This window comes from Sorex fumeus, unplaced genomic scaffold (genome assembly GCF_029834395.1).
Source record: "Sorex fumeus unplaced genomic scaffold, SorFum_2.1 ptg000098l, whole genome shotgun sequence".
In the NCBI taxonomy this organism is placed as follows: domain Eukaryota; kingdom Metazoa; phylum Chordata; class Mammalia; order Eulipotyphla; family Soricidae; genus Sorex; species Sorex fumeus.
The window spans coordinates 60454510-60462425 of record NW_026606155.1 but is presented as its reverse complement, the minus strand read 5'-3'; the positions used below and the strand labels follow the sequence as shown (position 1 = coordinate 60462425).

General features: G+C 47.2%; 1 non-coding gene across 1 annotated transcript; it reads right to left on the bottom strand.

Moving 5' to 3' along the window:
• Nucleotides 1–164, bottom strand: LOC130042271 (U1 spliceosomal RNA). Its single transcript, XR_008795204.1, has one exon. It is a non-coding gene; the product is annotated as a U1 spliceosomal RNA (small nuclear RNA).
• Nucleotides 165–7916: the final 7752 nt, after the last annotated feature.

The window sequence follows — 7916 nt, the reverse complement described above, 5'->3', positions numbered from 1 at the left end:
CAGGGGAGAGCGCGAACGCAGTCCCCCACTACCACAAATTATGCAGTCGAGTTTCCCACATTTGGGGAAATCGCAGGGGTCAGCACATCCCAAGTGCAATGGATGGGCCTCACCCTGGGAAAACCACCTACGTGATCATGGTATCTCCCCTGCCAGGTAAGTATGAGTTGCCGCCCACCCCACACACGCCACCTCCGACGCCACCTCCCTCTTCACACACGCCCGCTCCGCCTAAGTGCTCTCCGCACGCCCTGACACTCAAGACCATCGCCCTAATAACTTTCATCCAGAAATTAATCTTAAATTTCCAGGTGGTGACCAAAAAGGGGCCCACAAAGTAGCACCAGGAGCCTCTGCGCAAATGCTCATTTACATATAACACGCCCTCTGATGACGTTTCCTGAAACTTTGTCTTGCCCCCAGAGTACAGAGGACGCAGTGAGAGATCAGCTAAAGGAAATTTAGATTACAGCTTTAAATTATATTGAGGGGGTTCAGTTTCTTACCACTTTTTCCAGTGTTTCTTAGAAATCAATTTTTCAGTTGCTCGGTGCCTTAACTCGTGTGACTTCAGGAAGGGCAAGCAGTCTTTCTTGACTTATGATGTTACTCAGGATATGATGCATTGACTTGCTAAATTAAAATAAACAAGTGCCTAAGAGTTTACGTAGTATTATGCCCTTTGTGAGAATATGAAAATAGCACGGTCTTCTTGCCCGAGAACTAGGAGACCCATCAACCAGAATTGGTTCAATTGCTTAACGGCTCTCAGCTGAAGCCCGAACCTTTGATTTTCTTATTGGTGGAACAAGAGAGGGCAAGCAGGGCTTCATTACTTCCCCAGCTTAGAGAGTCCCTTTGAGTGTGCCTTTTTTATAATTTTTATTTTGGCAAAAAAAAATTTTTTTTTTGTGGGGGTGATCTGGTTTTGGGCAGCATCTGACAGTGCTCTCAGGAATTACTCCTGGCAGTGCTCCGGGAACCATATAAGGTGCCAGGGATCAAACTCTGGTTGGCCACATGCAAAGCAAATGTCCTACCTGCTGTACTATCTCTCTGGCCCCAATTTAGGCAGAAATTTATGTTTTACAAATAGTTTCCAGATACAAGGGGAAATATCCTACCATTAAAAATGAAAGGCAAATTAAATCTTAATGTCTGGGACACAGTGATGCTGACTCGTTCTGTGAGACTGTCACTGGCTCTAGAAAGTGTGGCCTTGGTACAGCCCCAACTTCTTTCTGGGACATCCCAGCAAGTATGGGTGGGGCTGGATATTGAATATCTTTGCAAAGATGTACCAAGAAACTAACTTGGCTTTGAATGGCTTTGAATTCAATTCCTTGAAAACGTCTCTCTTATTGGAGAGAGAAAAGAAAAAGAGGAGCTGCACACATAGCTCTAAGGGCTGGAAGCCATGTGATAGGTTTTGAGTTTGATCCCTGCCACCACAGACTCACTTCCCCATGCCTCTGACACCAGTCTCTATCCCCACCCTTCACCACCAGTTATTGGCTTGGGTTTTTTGTTTTATGCTCATCTGTTGATCTGAGTGTGTGTGTCTGTGTATATATATATATGTGTATATATATATATACACATATACATATATATATATAGAGAGAGAGAGAGAGAGTTTAATCCCTGACATCGCGTATGATCTGGACCATAGCCAGGAGTGGCTCATGAACACCATTCTATATTTGTTTGGTTTTGGGGGGACATACCTTGCAGGATTCAGGCACTCCCTCAGAGGGTTACGCTATTATATATATATATATATATATACACACACATATACATATATAAAGGTAAAGGCAGTAAAGGCCCTCCCATTGTTCGTCGATTTGCTCGAGCGGGCCCAGTAACGTCTCCACTGGAGACTTTGTTGTTACTGTGTTTGGCATATCGAATACGTCATGGGTCGCTTGCCAGGCTCTGCCGTGCGGGCGAGATACTCTCAGTAGCTTGCCGGGCTCTCTGAGAGGGGCGGAGGAATCGAACTTGGGTCGGCCATGTTGGCTGTGTGCAAGGCAAACACCCAACTGCTGTGCTATCGCTCCATACATATACATATATACATTGTATATGTATGTATATGTGTGTATATATATATGCACACATATACGTATATACATATACAAATACACTTTGTATATATATACACACTTTGGCAGAAATTCATGTTTTACAAAAAGTTTTACAAATACATATATGTATGTATGGTATATATATATATGTATATGCATGCGAGAATGTGTGTGATTTTGGGGGCTCACCAAACCCAGGCCTCCCCAATGCAAAGCATCAACCTGTTGAACTATCTCTGTCCCCCTCACTTTATATTAGTTTTGTTTATTGGCAATACCCAGCAATGCTCAGGGCTTACTCCTGATTCTGTGCTCAGGGTCACTCTTGATGGTGTTTGGGGAACCATATGCAATGCTAGGGACTGATCCCTGGTTGGCCATTAGCAAAGCAATCCACTATCTTAAGTGCTCAGGCTTTACTCCTGGCTCCTGGTGGGGTCCAGGGTGCTGAGGAATGAACCTGAATCAGCCACATGCAAGGCAAATGGCTTACTCACCTCCAACCAAAATCAAACAACAAATAAAAGGATTAGGGGCACAGAGAAATGTACAGGGTTCAGGGCCCCATTTGTTTTGTTTTTGGCCCATACCTGGTGGCGCTTAGGGCTTGCTTCTGGCTCTACACTCAAGGATAACTTCAAGCAGGGCTCAGGGGACCTTATGGGATGCTGGGGTTGGTACCTGCATGTGCAAGGGAGACATCTTAACTGCTTTCTGTCCTGCCAAGCCCAGTTTGATCCCTGACATCGCGTACGGTCTGGACCATAGCCAGGAGTGGCTCATGAACACCCTCCTCTATTTGTTTGGTTTTGGGGGGACATACCTTGCAGGGTTCAGGCACTCTCTCAGAGGGTTACAAATACTGCTGCTGAAACCCTAAGGCCATGCATTGTTGGAGATCAAACCCAGGCCTCCTCAGGGCAAGGCATCAAACTGTTGAGCTACCTCTGCCCCCCTCACTTTGCATTCCTTTTGTTTATGGGTTATACCCAGCAATGCTCAGGGCTTACTCCTGGCTCTGTGGTCAAGGATGACTCCTGGTGGCGCTTGGGGCACTGTATGTGATCCTAGGGATCGATCCCAGGTTGACCATGTGCTCACCTTCACCCCTGTTTACTCTTTCTGGCCTCTCTATCTCTTTAAGTCGGGGTCTCTTTCCTGTTTTGCATTCCTGCTTTCTTTACCCTGGAAGAAATCCTCTGGAAGAAGTTCAGGTGTTATAGCTTGGTGGTGGAGTTTATCACATGTGGCAGCTGAGGGACTGAGACTTGCAAGTAGAGCAGAAGGGCCTGAGCTGATGAGTTTACTCCTTTCCAGCATGCTCAGGTGTGGGTTTCCCTGGCCAACAAGGTCTTAAGTTGAAAGTTATTGCCCTGGGAACAGAAAGGCCAAAGCTCCTTTGCGTCTTAGCCCTCTGGTCTTGAGTCAGGATGAGGCCTAGAGAGGTCTGGCAGTCATCTCCGTGCCCTGTGGTTAGCAGTAATGTGGGGGACAGCATATGCCTGACAGGGCAGTGCAGGGAGCCTGCTGGTGACCACTGGACCAGCGCGCAATGGCCATTCCTGACATTCTAGGTAGATGAAAAAAATGAGCCTACACTGCCCATTTTGTTACGAGTAGCTTTCCTACTGAGAGATGTGGGCACTGATTCTCTACTCAGACATAGCATGTTATGCTTGAATAGAATTCTCTCTCTTTACTACAGTCTTGAATCATCTGCTCTTCTACCAAATCAGGTTTTCCTTTAAACCAATCACCCTTTGTTCCTCTCCTGTACTATTCTATTTTCTGCAATGTCCCGTTTCAAAAAGATCAATTTGCAGGGCCAGGTTGCTGAATGGGTGATGAGCACAAACTATGCATAAAGGGGACTCAGGGTGTAACTAACACTGGCATGGGGTGACCCTTCTCCCAGAGCATGGAGCCAGGAACCAAGTGTCCCCCCAAAAAATACATATTGTATAAGCTTTCTCAAAGGATGTGCAGACAGCTCACTCAGTCTTTGAACCTCACTACATACAGGTCTGATGCATTTTCTTTCAAAATTTAATCTGCCATCCATCTTGTCACAATTTTTTTTTTTTTTGCAGTGCCAGGGAATTGAACTGAGGGTTTCAAATATGCATGCAAATGTTCCATTGCTGAGGCACGTCCTCAGCCCCACCACTCACCATTTTAACCCTCACTCTAACACGCCCCACCTCTGCAACGCCACCCAGATCACTCTCCCTGGGCATAAAACATCATCTGAGGGCTGGAGCAATAGCACAGCAGGTAGGATGTTGCCTTCCACGCAGCCAACCTGCCTTCGGTTCCCAGCATCCCATATGGTCCCCTGAGCACCGCCAGGGGTAATTCCTGAGTGCAGAGTCAGGAGTAACCCATGTGCATCACCAGGTGTAACCCAAAAAGCAAAACAAAACAAAACAAAAACAAAACAAAAAAACATCATCTGAGGAAAACCTGAGACTGCAAACTGTGTGAACTGTGTCTCTGCCACTACATGTTTTCCTGTTTCATCCTTGTCACCTAGGCAAGAGATGGTCAAGGTTTTGGGGTCTGAGTGTTGGTACAGAAGGCAGGCCCTTGCCATGCATATGGCCAACCTGGATTTGATGCCTGTCATTCCAAATGGTTCCCTGCGCACTGCCAGGACTGATTCCTGAGAGACAGAAATAACCTTTGAGCACTACCAGGTGTGGGCTCAAAAAGAAACAAAAACCAAACTAAAAAAGAAATGGCTAATGTTTTAATGAATACCACACCCCCACAGCAGTGTTCAGGGCTGGCATTGCTTTTTTGCTGTTTTGGGGCCACACCCAGTGATGCTCAGGGCTTACTTAGGAAGCACTCCTGGCAGTGCTGGGAGAATCAAATGGGATGCCTGAGATAAAATACAGGTTGGCCATGTGCAAGGAACGTGCCTTACCCTCTGGCATTTTCTAAAATCAGACACTTACAGTGTTTTGGAATTAATGTTGATATTGATACCTTTGGGCTGGAGCGATAGCACAGCGGTAGGGCGTTTGCCTTGCACGCAGCCAACATGACCGACCCGAGTTCGATTCCTCCGCCCCTCTTGGAGAGCCCGGCAAGCTACCAAGAGTATCTCGCCCGCCGGCAAGCTACCCGTGATGTATTCAATATGCCAAACACAGTAACAACAAGTCTCATGATGGAGATGTTACTGGGCCCGCTCGAGCAAATCGATGAACAACGGGAGGACAGTGACAGTGACAGTGATTGATATCTTTGTGGATGACTTTGGGCATGTGAGACTTACGATCTGAACTATCTCCTCAGCCTATAACATATTCTTCTTACCTTGTGTTTGGTTTTGGGCCATACTTGGCAGGTTTACTCCTGGTTGTATGTTCAGGGGCCACTCTTGGTGGTTCTCGGAGGACCATATGTGTTGCTGAAGATCAAACGGGGGCAAGTGCCTTAACCCCTGCACATCTCTTCAGCCCTCTCACTTGTATGTTTTGTAAGTGAGAAAGTCCTTGGATGGTTTTTAACTGTAGGTAACGGCAATCTCCCTCTCACATGCACAAATATGTAACTGCTGACTGCTGTTCCAGGTGAGCCCACCTCTACAAGCTGTATCTCCCATTCACACCCTGCTCCATTCCCCCCAAATAGGCCTTCTTGATAGAAATGAGCTGATAGACGCAAAAAGCATAGCTTTTTGCCCTATACTTGTTTTACAGAGCACCTTCACGTTTCCAAAGTACTGGAACACCATTTATTAAGTCTCACAACACCGCTGTGAGGTAGGTCTACTCCTTTGTGGTAGAGAAACTGAGGCAGAAAGTGGTAAAGCAAACCAATCTGAGGCTGTAGGGACGGCTAGTGGGGGGTGAAGGGGCTGATCCTAAACCCTGAAGCCAGGGCTCCTCTTTCCATGTTCACCCATCAAAGAGCATTGCATGAACATTTTTTTTTTTTTTTTGCTTTTTGGGTCACACCCAGCGATGCACAGGGGTTACTCCTGGTTCTGCGCTCAGGAATTACCCCTGGCAGTGCTCAGGGGACCATATGGGATGCTGGGAATCGAACCCAGGTCAGCCGTGTGCAAGGCAAATGCCCTACCCGCTGTGCTATTGCTCCAGCCCGAGAGCATATTTTTTTAGAAGAGAAGGAAATACAAAGGGAAGAACAGACAGCTCAACAGCACTGGCAACCAGACAGGAAGAACAAACCAACTCATCTATGTGACAGAGAACACGCTACAGAGGAGTTAGACTAGCATGAGACATAGACTACGCAACTTTGATTTTTTGGGGAGAGGGAGGAACCCGGCAGTGCTCCTGGCTCTACATTCAGGGATCACTCCTGGCAGAGTTTGGGGACTAGATGGATGCCGAGGTCAAATCTAGGTTTGCCATGTGCAAAGCAAGCACCCTCCCCACTGTACTATGGCTCCGGCTCAACCAGGCATCTTTTGGTTTTTGGGCCACACCCTGCTGTCCTTAGGGTTTACTCTTGGTTTTGTGCTCAGGGATCACGCTGGCAGTGCTAGGTAACTCTAAGTGGTGTTGGGGATTAAATCGTGTTGGCTAGTGCAGGCCACTGCCTCACTCCCTGAGCTTATCCTTCCAGCTCCACACCAATGACTCTCCACAATGGTTTGGGAAAATGTCAAACTAGGAACCCACCCGAGGGGGTGACCTACACAAATGCCTGTAGGCTCCAAGTGGGAGGAAAGAGAGAGGAGAGTGGAGACAGAGGGCCTAAGTCAGTTAAGAGTAGAAAAATTCAAGTGAGGCTGGGTTTTCTCTACCCTGCACAGCTTGCTCTCTCTCCACCAGCCCCAGCACCACTGGTCACTGGGGATAATCCCTAGGCACTAAGCCGGGAACAGTCCCAGAGCACTGCTGGTTGATGCCCTCAAATAAAAACAAATTCCAGAGGCTGGAGGTATAGCACGGGGGATAAGGCGCTTGCTTTGCACATGCCAACCTAAGATTTGATCCCAGCATCCCATATAGTCCCCCAAGCACCACCAGGAGTGATTTCTGAGTGCAGAGCCAGAAGGAACCCCTGAGCACCACCAGGTATGGCCCCAAAACAAAAAATAAAAATAAAAACCAAATTCCAGTCTAATTTTGTTTTGACTTTGCTTCTTGGGGCCACGCCCAGTGGTGCTGGTGCTCAGAAGTGAGCCCTGACAGTGCTTAGGGAACCAAGGTACCCCTGTGCTATCTTTCTCCAGTCTTCCAGTGTAATTTGAGACTAGAAATTATGTCTTGATCATTCATATTAGAGAACCCAGTAACATCTGCAACAACAGTTGACAATTAGTATCTTCCTTTATTTCAAATAGCTGACCTTGCCCAGCTCCAGTCTTACCAAGCTGCATCCTATAGCAGTCTGCCTTCTCACACATTACCTACACACGGCCAGGCCAGCTACCAAGAGGCTCAAATGGCATTTTACCTGGTGCACCACCTGAGCTAGGGATGGATTCTAGGAAACCAGTGTTTGAGAAACAGTTATCTGTCTTTTTTTTTTCCTTTTTGGGTCACACCCAGTGATGCATGGGGGTTACTCCTGGCTCTGCACTCAGGAGTTACTCCTGGCAGTGCTCAGGGGACCATATGGGATGCTGGGAATCGAACCCGGGTCGGCCGTGTGCAAGGCAAACGCCCTACCTGCTGTGCTACTGCTCCAGCCTCTAGAAACAGTTATCTCTTAACTGACTCTACAAAATTCTACCATCTATGAAGTGCAGAAAGCATGCAAAGTAGTTCCTTCTTTAGTACAGGACAGGTGAACTTGGTTCAAGATGCCACTTTGAAAGAAGACACAAAAACCGTTAAGACC